The following is a 17,992-nucleotide window of genomic DNA, read 5'->3' as shown; positions in this document are numbered from 1 at the left end:
TTTCGAGTCTAGTCGGCGACTAGAGGAAATTTTTCTAAGCCTTTTTTCGACCGGTTCCCGAGTTAGTCGATCTCTGGCACGGGCAAGCAGGTTTTTCCTCCCGGAAACTCGGGTTTTTCGTCCTGTAAACTCAAGAAAATCGACCGTAGAACCCACATTATTTCAGACATGAAATATATTGTGTTAGGATTAAAGACCACGAGATGGCGGCACATTTGAGCCGTCTCTCTTCACTGCGTACCGCTTAATTAGTAATAGCCTTGGGCCATCTGTCTCTGATTTGGTACCAGTGGAGATTGAACTGCCCACTCAGTCTCCAAAAGTTAGATAGGGCTAAATGGCCTCGCCTACTCCCGTATACGGGAATGAAAAGGCGTTAGCTGATTTTTTTTTTTTTTGCTGAGTAACAGTGGAGTTGGATAAAGGAAATCCTTATTCAGTGATACTGCTTGACTTTGCAAAGGCTTTTGACAGGATTCCACATGGAACCCTTTACATAAATTAAAGCAAATGGGTTTGGATCCGAAGACGGCGATTTGGATTAAAGGATGGTTGGTGGACAGATATCAAAGAGTGGTTTACGGAGGAGCTGAGTCCAGGAAAAGGCAAGTGACTAGTGGTGTACCTCAGGGCTCAGTTCCTGGTCCTCGATTGTTTAATTTGTACATCAGTGATATTGAAAATACCTTGAATGGAAATATCCACTTGTTTGCTGATGGTGCAATATTGGGAAGAGCGATAATCAATTCAAATGATGTAAATATTTTAGAGAATGACTTAAATAGGCTGACGGTATGGACTGAGGTAAATGGCTGTCAGTTCAACGTGGCTAAGTGTAAGGTGATGCACTTCGGGAGGATGACATCGCATGCTGTTTACTATATTAACGGAACTGAACTGCAGGAAATTGATGAGACAAGAGACTTTGGAGTTATTGTGGACAGAGAACTTAAGTTTCAATTGCATATTGCAAAGATTGCTAAAACATCACATCAAAGTACTTGGTTGTTGAGGAACACACTAACAAGCAGGGATAGGGAAGTTATTGTTCCACTCTAAAAGGCATTAATAAGGTCGCATTTGGACTATTGTGCACAGATCTGGTCGCCAGGATTTCTTGGCGATGCGGAAGTGGTGGAGAGGATTCAGAGGCGGGTTACAAAGATTGTTGAAGGTCTGTGGGATGTTCCCTATGAGGATAGATTGATGATCTGTGGGCTCCAAAAACTAGCTGATAGACGTAGGAGAGGATATATGATAGAGGTATTTAAATTGTTAAAGGGATTTTACAGGATTGATACTGATGATATTTTTAAGAACAGTGCAGGATGTGAGAGAACGAGGAGCCATCCCTGGAGATTGTGTAAGAGTGTGGTTAACAAGGATGTTAGGACTAGATTTTTTACTTGGAGGGTTGTGAATGGGTGGAATTCTTTGCCAGAGGTGGTTGTGAATGCTTCAACTGTGAATTAATTTAAGGAGAGGTATGACAGGTATTGTGCAAATAATGGTTAGTATGTCAATGTCGGGTCTCCCGCGATGAGCCTTTTGACTCCATGGAGACACTGTTAAAATAATAATAATAATAATAATAATAATAATAATAATAATAATAATAATAATAATGACGACGACGACGACGATGATGATGATGATGATGATGATGATGCTTTATTGATGGCATGTGCATGGTACCTTGATGAAAACAATAGACTGCAAGAATAAATGTTATCCACTTTAATTCTTATTACGGATTCAAATGGATTATCAATGTTTACTGTTGTGAAATCATATTTTGCAAAAAATATTATATCCTTGAACAATATTGTTGCATGCGCTACTGATGGAGCACTGATAGTTTCAGTCAATCACAGGTCGTTATCGTAGTTGTGTTGCTTATTTAAAGGAGGAAGTGCCAAACGTTTTGTGTATTTATTGTGTGATACATTCCAGGAAAACACTTGAATACAAGCCTTCATTCATCATTAAGTATAATAATTAGGGCTATAAATTAGATCAAATCGCAAAAATGATGGAATATTTCGACAACCATGCCAGCATAATAATGAGCAATTTATTAGGTTACTATTACACAGAGAAGTTCGTTGGCTTTTAAAGAGTGCATGCTTGACTCGTTTTGTTGAATTATATGAGAGTGAGGATGGAGAGGCAAACGAAGGATCGGTGCTGGACATCAGAGAGGAAGTGCTTTGGGTACTGAGAAAAACGAATGGGGTAGACCACTACCTGGGGACATACAGTTTTTTGAAAGTGAAAATGAGGCTGATCTGTCAGCAATTAAAAACAATGAAGCATGATGTATTTTATTTGGCAGCATTTTTAAGAAATTTAATGAGAGTGTGGTGGATTTGCAGCTTCAAGGATCCAATATAACATTTGTCAGTTGCAAAACTGTCGTGTTATTATTTTTAGAAAAACTTGATCTTTTCCATCATAATCTTTTCATCAATTTCCAGAATTGTCATCACCAAAATGGAAGTTCATTGAGATAATTAGTGAACCTTTCAGAAGAGATTGAAAGGATCAGTGGTGAGCTCAATGAATCGTTTTACAATATCCAAATTGGATATGGAAAATCGATTTAGTGATATTTTGAACTTGAAGGTATATGACAAGATGATGAATCGTTTTACTGCAAATGCGGTTGAGGCTGATATAATATGTCAAGCAGAACTATTAGAACATAAATACGATGACGAGAACAAATCGATTTTCAGTAGTGGTGGATACCAAAAAACTCTAGCAAAATAAAAAAAAAATGCCAGCCTTATATCCAAATATGTAGAAAAGGATATTTAATTTATTGCTAATTTTCTCTACCTCATATGTAGTGGAATCAAGCTTTAGTGCTGTGAATCATATTGTCATCAAACAGAGAAACTGTCAGAAAATCACTGAAAGTGGAGACCTTCGTTTGCACTTCGAAATTCGAACCAGATATCCAACATTTAGTTTCTCAGCATCAGGCTCGAGGATCTCATTAAATTAATGGTGATTTCAATTAATTTTATTGTTTTCTTGACAGGTAAGAAAATTTTACTCTCCCGAAAGTTACAAAGTGGGTGCTAAGTATTAAAAGGCTGCAGAACGCTGCTCTAGTGAGTGATTAAAATAGAACCTATGACGCTCTTTCTTTGGGTGGTCAATATCAATATCATAAATTATTATTATTATTATACACCGTATTTACGTATATATCATGAAAGACTTTCTTATTCCATTTTTATTTTTACAAAAAATCAGTATACCAATTACTGAATACATTCATTTTTGGTAAATAATATGGTGAGCCCTTTGATTCCATGGGGCTTGATAATAATAATAATAATAATAAATAATAAATGAATAAATCAGCTAACGCCTTTTATTCCTTAATAGGGAGTAGGTGAGGCCTTTATAACACATCTAACTTTTGGAGACTGAGTGGGCAGTTCAATCTCCATCGGTAGCCAATTATAGATAGCTGGCCCATGTCTATCACTAATTATAGGCGGCTACTGATGAAGAGACTAGCAACCAAGTGCTGCCATCTCTTGATGCCTAACCCTAACAGGATATGTTATTGTCTGAAATAATGTGGGTATTAAAAGTTCGCCCACCGTTTGTAGGACTCTGCTTGGCGTCTTGCCAAGAATAGTTGATTCATGTTGAAGGGGAGAAAGAAATGAAGGACGTACGAATTGGTCGCCAACACGCGAAATCACGTGCTTTATAAGTAAAATAGCAACATAGTTAACTACAATAATCATAAAAGAGAAGTTAATTTTCCGACCTGTAATAATAAACAACTCATCCCACAATACGGACTGATTACCCTATTATCGGAATGGATTCTCCTTTTTCTGACATGCGCAGAAGTGTCGAAGGATCTCTAATCAGTGGGCGAACTTAATACTATGGTCGATTTTCTTGATTTATGGGACGAACGGGAGGAAAAACCCGCTTCCCCGTGCCAGAGATCTACTAACTCGGGAACCGGTCGAATAATAAATAGTTTATTGTCTTGTGATGTAAATAACATCGTTATTTGACACATAAATATTACTGCTGTGATTTTTTTTTTTCAAAATTTATTTATTTATTTTATTATATATTTATGGACAGAAACGATGTTCACCGGAGTATGTGTATGAACGTATTAAGTTACTGGGTATGTAAATACCCCATGTTCGCAGAGCAGCTGATTCCTTAGGCGCAATTTTTAAGTTGGGTGCTGTTTTATTCCACAGTAAAATTCTTTTGAATTTCCGTTTGTTACCTCCTGATGATTGCTATTTTTATTTACCCTGATGTTTGAACGGATAAAATATCGAGTCCCATTAGTTCATTACGGTGTTGAATATTTTGAAAGTTAAAACAAAACAAAAAAACTTATTGTTTCATACCAAGCTGACAAATAATGTTTACTTTTAGAAACCAAGTTTTATTACTTAAAAGACACGATCTCTAGTGAGTCCATATATTCGCCTTTTATCGGCTCTTTTAATCATGAAGTTCAGGCAGCTTCCAGGGAATAGAAAATCGTAATATGCATAATGGCTCGTCTAGAATTTGCTTTCCAGAAGTAAGCTCCTGGTTTATTTTGAATTTGTAATTAACAAACAGATATGCCTAATGGCTTACTCTTTGCATTATAACGTTATTTTATGTTAAGATTAAATATCTATAATAAAAGTTGATTATTTGTAGTCCTCATGTGTTTGAAGCAATGCAGTGCCTTGCCAATTGATGGTGAAGTTGATATGTGCATAAGCTATCTGAAACACAAGTATATTGTTTGTCTGTTTGGTATATAATAATTTTCTCTTGAATATTCTTCTCCAGGGAATGACCTTCCCCCTTGGTCCCACTTGCGGTTTCAGGAATTATTTGACCCTTCTTCAGGTGGCGAGGAAGAATACTGAAGGCCTCTTGCATGCAGATGTCAAAGTGGTTAATAAAACTATTTCTATGCTATCTTAATCATGTAAAAAAAGTACATATTTATATATATATCGTTTTTCACTTTGCATTTTTAATACTTTAAGTAAAACTGTTTAGGTCATGTGGTGGATTTCTGAGATCTCATATGTGTGGTATCTTAATTTCTTCTTTACTTCGATTAGATTTAACTCAGTTGCACTCAAAAGGCATAAATGTTTTAAATTCAATATTTGCTGTACACACCTAATGGCTTTTATAAATCAGTTTATGGAATTGCTCCATCAAGAATATTTGGACTTTTCTTCCCATTTTCTCTACTGCGTCAGGTATTAGGAAAGCTAGAGAGAGAGCATTTAGTTTCTCTCTCTCTCTCATCTCTGATGTGAAAAGCAATTAAAAGCATTTATTACATCTTGAATTTTTTTGTTTATATTTTCTGTCTGGCTTTGTATAAACATAAATAAAGGTAAATAGTTTAATACTTCATGTAGAAGATTTTATGCATGTGGTATCATACCATAGTGGAAATTTTATGTGAACCTGTAATGCAGTTGTAGGGGGCTGAAAAGAGCTTAATTCAAAGTTATGTTCAAAAGGGTGAACTAATCTCAAATGAAATTTTTGTTGAAGCAATGTCCAACAATTGTAGTGTTACCACTCTCATACATATCCATGATATATATGTATATGGATTTTATGCATGATGCCATATATGTTAATATTGTATTGGGGATGTGGATGAACAAGGATAAACTTTTTGTTGTTGATCAAAAATGTTTAATGTTATGTGTTAGGCCTTGTAGCCTTTTACTCTCACATTTGTATTATTATTATTAATGCCAGATCCCATTCAGTCACTCGATGCGGGAAGTATATGCTATCAAACACAGTGCTTATCAAATGGTGCCTTAAACTAAAAAACAAAATTACTTGATAACTGCATTAATAAACTTCAATGAAAGTACAGATATTTCATACTGAAAATAATAGTACATCATCAGTTTGTAGAAACAACGAGAAAATCAAAGAGCAGGAATACAAGGTTCATGTAAGAATCAATTTACCAATTAAAAATGGTTGTCACGAACTAGAAATTGATAACATTGAAACTATTTTTGATGCTTACATAAAATGAGATTAATTAATTAATTGGATAAACAATTGTTGCATGTACCTTGTAATCCTGTTCTTTGATTTGCTTGTTTCTACGCATTGGTGATGTAAGATTATTTTCAGTACAAAATATCTGTACTGAAAATAAAGTTTATTACTGTGGTTATCATGTAATTTTGTTGTTTATAGTTTTGCTATGGGTACCTTTTTTTTTACCGTGGTTATCATGTAATTTTGTTGTTTATAGTTTTGCTACAGGTACCTTTTTTAAACTTTAGTGCTTTAAAGTAATTCAGTGCACCGACATTCACCATACTCTCATGTAATGCATTCCACTCAACCACAGCCTGTGCAAAGACATCTCTCATTCCTTTGCTCACAACCTCCTTATACAATTTCCAGGGATGGCTTCATATTTTACCTACTCTCCTCTCCTCTCCCATTCTATGAAAAGTTCCTTCCACATTAACTTATTAACAATCTCATGACCAACTTTATATCTCATTTATATCCCCTCTCTTCCTCCTCTTATTCATGAGGCTATGCAATTACATTTCTTCAATCTGTCTTCATGTCCCACATTCCAATGACCAGTTATTACCTTAACCACCTAACTGGCGAAATGGATAATATACACTCCTTATACACTTTGTATCATATATTTCAATGTAATATCAATGGTATTGCAATTTTAATGTGCACTTCGCATCCATGCTAACCTTGACGTCTATAGATGTCATGGCTGGTTGAGTGGTTAATGAATCTTCTCTGGACCCATTTTAATATATCCTCATCACAATGAAAACCAGGTGACCAAATCTGCACATAATAATCCTTATGAGGCCTGATCAGGGTCTTATATTTCTGCCAGCCAAAATCCTTAGCATCATTGCTATAATCTGATATGATGAGTTTACAACTTGTGCATAGTGACCCCTTGACTTCAGGTCCTTGTACTACTCCCAAATCAATCATCTGTTCTGCCTCCTTCAAAATTTCCTCACCAGATGTTATACTTTGTATTGCATTGTTGTTTACCAAATTTCAGATCCTTACACTTTACAGTTGAACTGGCAATTTCAATTCCTTACCTACTCATACATTCTGTTCAAGTCTTGTAAGGCCACTACATCTGCTTCACTTCTCATTATTCTCCCCAATTTTCCCCATCTGCTAACAGTTACATATCTCTAGTTAAACCTGGCCCAGCATCATTAATATAAAAGTTCAACAACAGTGGTCCCAAAAAAGACACACTACTAGTGACTTTCCACTTTTGGGATGCCCCATTCCCATATAGAACTTGCTGTTACCTATCTGACAGCTGGCCCCTATCCAGCTCACAAGTATGTTATCCAGTCCCATTTATTTCAGTTTCATTACCAAGTTGCCATGTGGCAATCTATCAAAAGCTTTTGAAAAATCGGAGATTCCTCTGTATATGCATTTTTCCTGTCCAGTGCATTCCTTACCTTGTTATCACACATAAGCAGATTTGTAAAACGTGATTTCTCTTTAATAAACCCGTGTTAACAATCATAGAGAATACTGCTGCTATCTACCCATTTCTGTGTTCTAGCTCTCACTAACCTCTCCAATACCTTAACCAATACTTCAGATATGCCTGTAGGCCAGAGATTGGCTTACAGTTTGTAGCCAAAGCCTTATCACTAACTTTGTTCAGTAGAAAAAAATTTATCCTTTCCACTCCCTTGCAATCTGTACTGTTGCAAGACACTTATTAAACAGGTATGTCGAGACTACTGCAAACTCCTTGGAACATTTTTTTAACCACAAATCAACCTTGACATTACAGGTCAGTAATTCCATTCCAAGTGTCTATTGGAATTAATATAATATTTGGAGATTATTGTAATAGCATGGATACAAAGCCTATATTTTTGCTATATTTTATCTGTGTGGCTATTTGGGTGGTTAAAACACATAGTAATAGACATCAAACTTACTTAGTTCTTCATGTACTTCTCATTCACTCACTAGTAAGCCAGCTTCTCATTTCCTCTACACACGAGTTTCTCATGATTTCTCACTTGCTGCACTGGAAATATGTACATAGTATGGTCTTCTTACTATCTCTGAAATAATGAAGTGCTGGAGAAGCATTCATAAGTAAGCCATTATGATTGTCAGGACTCTGGGAAGTTGAGCATGAGAATAGACAGAGGGAGTGCAGAGTTTGGCATATGACAAATCCCGATCATATCTCCTGCTCTGCCAAGAGCAGGAGATATGATCGGGATTTGATGAGGGGAACTTATTATTACACCTCCATGGAGTCAGCGGACTCATTGTGGGAGCTTCATTCAACATAGCATATGTCATGCTGAATCTTAAAATCCTTAACACTTCCTGCATTAACAACACATTCCAGTAATACATTCAATTTACTGCCAATTCTCCATGTAAAAAATCTACTCTTCCAACCCTCTTCACCACACTCTTACCCAACTTCCAGGGATGGCCTCTGGTTCTTCCCCTCTCACCTTCTACTCTTTTTATAATCTTCTCTAGATTAATCTGAAAAAATCCCCCCCCCCTTTCACTAACTGAAACGTCTGTATCATATCACCTCTTTAGCCCTTTCTACCAAATTCTGTAATCCACATTTCTTCAACTATAATAAATTTAGTTTAATCCTTTATCCAAGTGTAAGCAAACAAAGTTTGCGCCTGAAGTATCTTCAGGACTGAGGCAACTCGTAGTAAAGGTGGACCAAACTCTCATCACTCCTTGTCTCAGTATCTCCCATAATGCAAAACACATCTCCTTGCAGACATGTATAATGCTATACATTAAGGGAAAGGCCACTACCCAGATCCATTTCTCTGTTTAATTGCAGGATAACCTCTCCAACAACTCATGAGATCCTCCAGATCACTTAATAATGAGCGACCCGCAGGATCAAAAATTCTGAAACTCAGCGTTGTTCCCCCTCAATAACAGGCTCACCCTACCACTGAGAAGAACTCTGAGAACTGGTCAGCTCTTGAGGTATTGTCAGTGGGAGCCAGACCCAGAAGTTGTGATACTAAGGCAGAAGCAATGGAGAGGTCATATTTACCTATATGAGTTGTCAAAAGGTGTACCACCTTATTATTAAATTACTCTGGATTTAGAGAAAGATGTTGGAGGTTTATTTTCCACTTGGTTAGACTATAATACATTTAGTTTAATCCTTTATCCAAGTGTAAGCAAACAAAATTTGCACCTGAAGTATTTTCAGGATTGAGGCAACTTGTAGTAAAGGTGGACCAAGCTGTCATCACCCCTTGTCTCAGTATCTCCCATAATGCAAAGCACATCTCCTTGCAGACGTATAATGCTATGCATTAAGGGAAGGACTACCCAGACCAGTTTCGACCTTTATTGAGGTCTCGTCAGTGGTAGCCTGACCCAGAAGTAGTAATACTAAGGCAGAAGCAATGGAGAGGTCATATTTACTTATACGAGTTGCTAAAAGGTAACTTCTGCCTTAGTATCACTGCTTCTGGGTCTGGCTCCAACTGACGAGACCTCAGTAAAGGTCGAAACCAGTCTAGGTAGTACCCCTTCCCTTAATACATAGCATTATACATGTCTGTAAGGAGATGTGCTTTGCATTATGGGCAATACTGAGACAAGGAGTGGTGAGAGCTTGGTCCACCTTTACTACGAGTTGCCTGTCCTGAAGATACTTCAGGTGCAAACTTTGTTTGCTTACACTTGGATAAAGGATTGAACTCAATTTATTATAGTCTAACCAAGTGGAAAATAAACCTCCAACATTTCTTCAACCTCTCTCTATAGTCCTCATTCCAGAGTCCTGATGTTGTCTTAGTCACTCTTCTCTAGACTGTCTCCTATGTTTCCATGTCATATTGAAAACCAGGTGACCAAATCCTAGCACAACAGTTCACGTGTGGTCTGACCAGTACTTTATACAGTGCCACAGCCACCTTATCCCTACATGTTAGTACTTTGTATCATATGGGAACTACAATGTGCAGTCTCTGCAACACTTGCAACATACCCTATAAACTTCAGTCTGCTGTCAATTCCCAAATCTCTCCCATTCAATCATCACTCCCAAATCTCATTCACTTCCTGCAGTACAGCACTGTCAATATAGTACACAGCCTTATATTTCTGTACTCCAAAATGCAACACCTTGCACTTATTAATATTAAAACTAGAACCTCACTCCTTTGTCCAAGCCAAAAGACTATTCAAATCTGCCTGAAGGAAATTGATATCAGTGGTGCTACTTGCAAAGTCTCTTCAACTTTGCATCATCAGCAAACAACAGAAGATCCCCAGTCAGTCCACATGATATATCATTTACAAATAAGTTAAACAGCAGGAGCCCAAGAAATAAATCCTAGTTTTTCCGTTATTAATTTTGTATTTAAGCAAACTTGATGATAATAAGGCTCTGGGCACATTCTGAAAGAATGTGCCAGGGAGTTGACACCTGCCTCGACATATTTTTTTAATATGAGTCTTGCATTGGTCAAGTTCTCAAGGAGTGGAAGGAGGGCAAGATTGTGCCACTTCATAAAGTAGGTGATAGAACTCAAGCATCAAACTATAGGCCTATCTGTGTGTCAAGTGTTGTGGTTAAGTTGTTGGAGAAGCTTGAGAACTAGGATCCAGAAATGGGTTGACAACAATAGTATTATCTTTGATGGACAGCATGGATTTGCTAAAGGGAGGTCATGTTTTACTTATTACAATAAGGTGACTGCTTCCTTGGACAGAGGAGAAGGATACACAGTAATATACTTAGATTTCGCAAAGGCTTTTGATAGATTACTGCATGATAAGTTGATAGTCAGACTAGAGCAGATGTGGTGGGTTGGATATTAGATTAGTGCATTGGACTGGAGTCTGGCTATCTGATAGGTATCAGAAAGTTGGATATGGGGGAGCAATATCCAGGAAAAGGAAAGGCACTAGCAGTGTTCCTCAAGGGTCTGTTTTAGGGCCATTACTGTTTAACTTGTATATTAATGATATTGGTGAAGATTTGGATGGAGATATTCAGTTGTTTGCAAATGATGCAAAGTTGGGACGAACCATGAAGGGTAGAGAAGATGTTGTGACCTTACAAGGAGACTTGAATAAATTGAGTTATTGGGCACAGGAGATCTTGGGGTAATAGTGAATAAGGATCTGAAATTTAGGGGACACATTGCCAAAATTGTGAAGACAGCACAAAGACTTCTGGGAATGATGCGGAGGACGCCGACTTGTAGAAGTAGGGAGATTCTTGTTCCATTGTATAAGGCTTTGATTAGGCCACACATGGACTACTGTGCCCAGATTTGGTCACCTGGTTTTCAGAAGGATGAAGCAATGTTGGAAAGGGTCCCGAGGCGACTGACTAAAGTAGTTTCTGATCTCTAGAATGTCGAATATGAGGAAAGATAGAGAAGATGCAATTTACAGAGTCTGTTGGATAGGAGGAAGAGGGCAGATATGATAGAGACTATAAGTTAGTAAGAGGTTGTTATAGGATCAATGTTGAAGATGTTCTATAGACAATAGTGGGAGATCAGGGGAGAACCCAGAGGTCATGAACATTATTATGTTCATCACCTCTGGTTGATAATAATATTAAAATGTCTTGGGTGATAATAATATTAAAATTAATGTTAATGCATAATTTCTTTGTGAAACCTATGCAATATAATTTTTAAATAAATAAAATCAGGCTGTAAATTTTTTAATCATTTCTAGATATAATTATTTAATGATGCTTGACCTTGAAACCAGGTTAGCATTTAACGATTAAACATTTATGAAATGGAGAAATTCTGTTATTCCCAATTTCAAGTCTTGAAATAATAGGTTTGAAACCAAAAATTCAAATGCTTTTCGATACTTAAAAAGTTTTGAAGCTTGAGTGTTCTCTTAGAGAAAATTCCTGAATACGCTTTGAGCCAGTATATAATAGATATTGAGTTACATCTTGGCAGAACTAACTTTTTTTCTCTTCTACAAAGGCCTAACTCACAAGATCTACACACTGCCAAAAGTTTTTGACACTTTTTATGTGAAGTATTTTTGGAAAGTGAAAAAGTGTATTTTGTGAATAACATTTTATTATTATATTTTAAATAAACATTTCATTTTACTATTTTCACAGTAGTCTATCATTGTTTAATCTCCCTTCTGATGTGTGATCTGATTTCTTTGTATATAAGTTTCCATACTCCTTGAAGTGTACTTCCCTGATATACTTTTTTTTTCTGCATTTGTTTCATAATGAGCTATGACTCAAACCACAGTAGATACTGCAAATGTTTTTATTTACACTTAATGTTTTTTGAATTAGTATTATTGTCAGCCATCCATGGAATTGCAAGAACATGTTACAAGAGACTAAATTCTCTGTAGACCATAGTATCTATCTTACTTTGCCTTGAACACATTCAGTGTTGATGTGTTTGTCATCCTCTGCTAATTCATTCAACTCTGTGTGCTAAAGGCTTAAGTGCTGGGTGAAACTCATGTTAGAGGTTTAATGGAGTAAAACAGCACTGAAAAAGGTTTAAAAATAATATTTAATTCTTCCAATATTTTGTCTGTCACTGAGACATTGTCAAGGAGTAACAATCCTCAACCTTCTCTTCAGAAAGATTTTAATAATGCTATCTTCATCCCCATGTCTGAGGCATTTCAGAAAATATAGCCAGAATTTTAGAGAAATACAATCTCTCTGCAGCTTTTGAGTTTCACTTGAAACTTGCTATCTTTATCTACCACTAAAGACCAAATCCCCTCCCCCTTTCTCAGTTCCCAGTTAGCCTACAATGGACAGATGGGAAGATCAGCCAACATCCTCATGGCAGAACATAAAAAAAAAAAAATACATCTACAATCATGAGTATGGTCACTTGAGATTTGCAGACCATGCTTTGAATACAGCTCATAGAATCGATTGGAAAAAGACCACCATGCTCCATCACAGTAAATATAGTGATGGAGCATTGTGATCGTTTTGGAAATCAGCCTAATTTGAATAAATATGGTTACATTAAACTTACCAAAAGATGGGAAACACTAATACTTCAAGATCTCAGTTTGTATTCTAGACCACCAACAGTTGTCCACAGAGGGTGCCCCACCTAGTTAGTACCCTAGTCTTTCATCCACGTGTTTCACTTAGTTTTGTATAGACCTTGTCTTTGTGTTACATGTCTCATGTTGTACTCTCTGATAATGTCTCAGACATGGGGATGAGGATAGCATTATTAAAATAAATATGAATAGCCTAACCAAAGGCATCGCCAGTTCCCCTGAAGATTCTCTTAAAACATGAACCGATATCCCATCCCATCCCAAAGCTGTATTTGCATTCAGATTCAGCAATAACCGAAGTACCTCTAATTCATCAACCTCTGTTCTCACATCAGTCATTGTCTCCTCTGCAATAACAGTATCTTCAGTTGGATGATGTACTGTTGCAAAATGGTTTCCAATAGCTCAACAATTTCATCTGAATGTTACCTCTCTACCTCTGCAGTCAGTAAATTTACCCTTCCATAGTCATTCTTCCTCCAACTCGTCACATAATGAAAAAAACTACTACTCTTCGATCTAACTCCTACCAAGTTACCCTACTGTCCTTGAGTATTTACAGTGTGATATTATCAATTATATATTTAGTTTAATCCTTTATCCAAGTGTACGCAAAGTTTGCGCCTGAAGTATCTTCGGGACTGGGGCAACTCGTGGCAAAAGTGGACTGACTTCACATCACTTGCTTTGACTATCCCCCATGCACAGTGAACATCTTTCCCTTGCAGAACTTTATGTCATGTTAATGCTTCAAGTTGCCTCCAAAGTGTATCAGTCACCTGCTTATAGTTTCATGCATATCCTTTCTTAACTAAAATTTCCACGTTTTGCTACATCCCAACTTTTCCCAATTGGAAGCAATGTAGCCACCAGTTATGGACAGGTCTAACTTATAACAAGATCCAACACTCACATCAGTCCTTGTCACCTCTGCAATAAAATATCTTCAATTGGATGATATACTGTTGCGAAATGGTTCCCAATAGCCAGAGTCCCCCGTGTGAAATTCTTCTGCAAGTGATTGTCTCTCAGTAAGTGCATAAATTTCATTTCCGTTCTGTCATGTGATCTTTCTTCCAATCTGTGTCTCCAATGTTGAAATCCCCCATAATAATTTGCCAGCCTGGTTGGCCGAGTGGTTAGCGTATCTGCTCTCCAGCCAAAAGGCTCCGGGTTCGAATCCCGCTGTGGGCATGGATGTTTGTGATTGTCTGTGAAAATACTAGTGGTGGTGGTGGGCGGTAGATGGTATTGGTGTGGTTGTGGTTCATTGTAGTTGGTGGAGTCAGAGTTGTAGAGTAGATGCCCTCCCTCGATAAGTCTTTGGACTCCCTGAAGGTGTCACGTAATAATAATAATTACTTGATTTGCACTCAATATACTAATCTGCTGATGCACTGTTTCCAGATCATCCCAGCACCCCCTGCCTATAACAGCAATCAATTTTATATTTTGTGCTGTTGTTCTCGATCTCACACCACATTGACTCAAAAGAGAACTCTCTGCCTGGCAGATTCCTACTCTTGTTGGCTTCAGTTCATCTGCTCTCATCAGCAGTACCTACCCCTTATCCTGTCTTGTCTACTCCACCCTCCCTGAAAATACACAATTCATCACATTCTACCCCTGTAACTATATTATCTTCTTTAGCCAAGGACTAATGCCTGTAATTTTTGACAATGTTGCACTAACCAATGAGAAAATCTCCTCCATCTTATTCCTGATGCTTCTAGCATTAGGAATAAGATGGAGTGACTTTGTGCATCCATATTCTCATTGAAGAAAGCTCTATCTGGACACCTAATTCTGAATCCATTCAAGTGGTCCATTGGCATTATACAAATACTTCCATCCATCAAACTCAGACCACAGATCCATAAACTTTATATAATTCCTTCTGCACAACCTCCATAATGATTCATTGGCTCTCATCACTCTCCTTCTCAGTTTGTCTCTATTATAGCATCAGACCACTCAGACTTTACCTGTTCATTCTTCTGTTTCATTTCTTCCAATAACTTTTTCACATCCTTTCTTATACGATACTTCTCACCTCTTAGGTAGAGCCTCCGTAGCTTAGTATAGACAAAGACCTGGGTTCGACTCCTGTTCATGATGTGAGGAACCTTTATCTGGTCTCTTTCAACTAAGGTGAGTTAGCTGGTCTCATATGGAGGTTGAGGCTTTTTTCATCCAGAAACTCTGCTTTTCTTCCCTCAGAACAGGCAAACTGGCCCATGAACACATATGGATCTACAGTCATAACAATGCATACTTAAATACGTTTGCTCTTTTCTGTTCTCAGTTTGAATGACCTCTTGCTGTTTCTAATCTTGTGCTTTGTTCTGTGAAGGTCTTCTATGCTTTTTCTGAACTACTGCCACTGCACTTTCACTGATATTTACATTTTATGGCCTTCTATCAATGATCTCTACTATCATGTAATTTGTTCTCTCCCTTTAAACGTGCATTACATACTTACTCACCAGTTTTGCTCTCCCTTCATAAATGATTCAACTTTAGAAACGAATACTTTTCATAATTTTTACATTGGACAAAATCATGCAAATTTAGCGATGTTAACCATTGTTCTGCTATGCATACGTATCATACCAACAGTATATAGTTTAAGGAAATGTGCATTTTGCTTATGTCTAAATAACTCAGTCTATCTTGCACATGTATAAAACAATCAGTTAACTCAGTAAGATTAGTAAAAATTTGATAAATTACTTATCCTTCTGCAGCATTACAAATTGATGACATTCACCAAATCTTTGAACCTGAAATTTATATAAATAAAAATAAATTATTAAATATATATAACATTTTATATATACACATATATGAAATGGTTTTTTTTTGTTTGTTTATTTTTTTTATTTTATTTTTTTTCTTTATTTATTTTTCAGTTACAGCGTTATTTTCTCACAGTGAAATTTTTTGCTTCGACCTGGAAATATATCTTCAGAGAAACAAATTTTCCAACCTAGATAGATAAAAGATTCATGATAACAAAAAAATTTCTATCCAGGATTATTAATTCTTGTGATAGAGCCTCCATAGCTCAGTTGGTATAGACGAAGTCCTTTGGTCGAAAAGACCTAGGTTTGATTCCCATCCATTACGTGAGGAAGAACGTTTATCTGGTCTCATTCGACTAAAGGTGAGTTAGCCAGTCTCCTACGGAGGTAGGCATTTTTTTCACCTGGAAACTCAGTTTTTTTGTTTCTCAGAACAGGCAAACTGGTCTCGTGAATGCAGAATGGATCTACATTCATAAAATGCATACTTAATTCCTCATTAGGAGGGCTTAACCTGTCCTAAGGGATGGGGGAGGAAAGTGGGGAACCCCATATGAAATAAAAAAAAAATAATTCTTGCAATTGGGAAAAAAAAAGTTCTTTTTTGTTCTGAGACGAACATTTTATTTTGGTTCAAATCCATTTCAACCCCTGTCCTGTACACAATTTGGCTTCTATTAGTTATCTTTCCTGCATGCAAAGTAACATTTGACTTTCTATATACAGGTTTCACATGGTATTCTGTATAATGTTTTCAGAAAATATAGAAAATGTACTGTATAAGCATCTCTTGTCCAGTTGTTATCATTCTATTATAAAATGTTATTATTATATGCCGTGAGAGACCCGAACTAACTATTATACATACAAAACCTGTTATGTCTCTTCTTAAACTCATTTGCTGTCAGTGAACTAACAATTAATTCTTGTAATCCATTCTTCCACTCATTCACTGCTCTCCATGCAAAAATCTGCACACTCCTACTAAGCACACTTCTATACAACTTCCACGGGTGGCCCTAGTTCTCTGACTATTTGTCATATATTGAAAAATTTTCTTTGCATCAATTTTATAAATACCCTTTAATATCGTAAAAGATTCTATCATGTCTCCTCTTTTCCACCTATCGACTAAACTTTGTAACCCACACCTTCAACCTGTCCTTATATGGAGATTTCCACAGTCTTTTCACCAGCTTTGTCACGTCTCCGAATCTTCTCTACCATCCCCTGGTACCCAATATATCCAGGTGGCCAAATCTGTGCACAGTAGTCAAGATGCAGCCGAATCATCATAGCCTTGTAAGGAGGGATAATAACTTCCCTATTTTTACTTGTTAGCATGTTTTTCAACAACCATGTAATCCTTTGAGGCATTTTACTTACTTTTGCATTACATCCTTTGAACTTCGTTCTCTGTCCACCATTATTCCCAAGTCCTTAGCCTCATCAGTTTCCTGCAGGCCAGTACCATCAGCATGATATACCATATGCAACCTTATACATTGGGACAAATCCTTATATTTTGCAACATTAAATCGACAATCTTTATCCTTTATTTGCAATGCCAGTTTATTTAAATCTTCCTGCAGGATATATATATATATATATCACCTTTATCAACTATTGCTCTCTCTCTAGTTTTGCATCATCAGCAAACAACTGAATATCCTTTCTTAAATCTTTCCCTACATCATTGATATACATATTATTAGTATTATTATTGCACCCCTCCATGGAGTCAGCAGACTCATTGTGGGAGGTTCATTCAAATGGCAACATATTTATCATATTGACTCTTAAAATCCTTAAGTCCTTGCATTAACAACAGATTCTGGTAATGCGTTCCATTCACGGACAATTCTTCATGTAAAAAAAAAAATCTACTTGCACACCTCTTCACCACACTCCTATATAACTTCCAGGGATGGCCTCTAGTTTTTCACCACTTGCCTTCTACTTTTTTTTTTTGTAATCCTATCTGGATTAATCCGATAAAATTCTCTCAGTAACTTAAATGTCTCTTTCATATCACTTCTTTTTCTCCT

At 36.8% G+C, this 17,992-nt stretch overlaps 1 protein-coding gene across 4 annotated transcripts in view; it reads left to right on the top strand.

The window, feature by feature from the left end:
- The first annotated feature begins 4,163 nt into the window (after positions 1-4,163).
- Positions 4,164-17,992, top strand: part of Rad9 (cell cycle checkpoint control protein Rad9) — a 242,435-nt gene continuing 228,606 nt past the window's right edge. For 2 of the 4 annotated variants that reach the window (XM_090413858.1, XM_090413854.1), the window contains exon 1: positions 4,164-4,585. The gene's annotated coding sequence lies outside the window, so the exon portion shown is untranslated. Of the gene's footprint in view, positions 4,586-4,845; positions 4,954-16,052; positions 16,307-17,992 lie in introns of all 4 variants that reach the window. The other 2 variants (XM_090413855.1, XM_090413857.1) reach the window with 2 other exon arrangements.

The sequence above is a fragment of the Typopeltis vanoorti genome, chromosome 24 (genome assembly GCF_054136105.1).
Source record: "Typopeltis vanoorti isolate ZY-2024b chromosome 24, IOZ_Tvanoo_1.0, whole genome shotgun sequence".
Lineage (NCBI taxonomy): Eukaryota > Metazoa > Arthropoda > Arachnida > Uropygi > Thelyphonidae > Typopeltis > Typopeltis vanoorti.
This window is presented reverse-complemented; position numbering and strand designations above follow the sequence as displayed.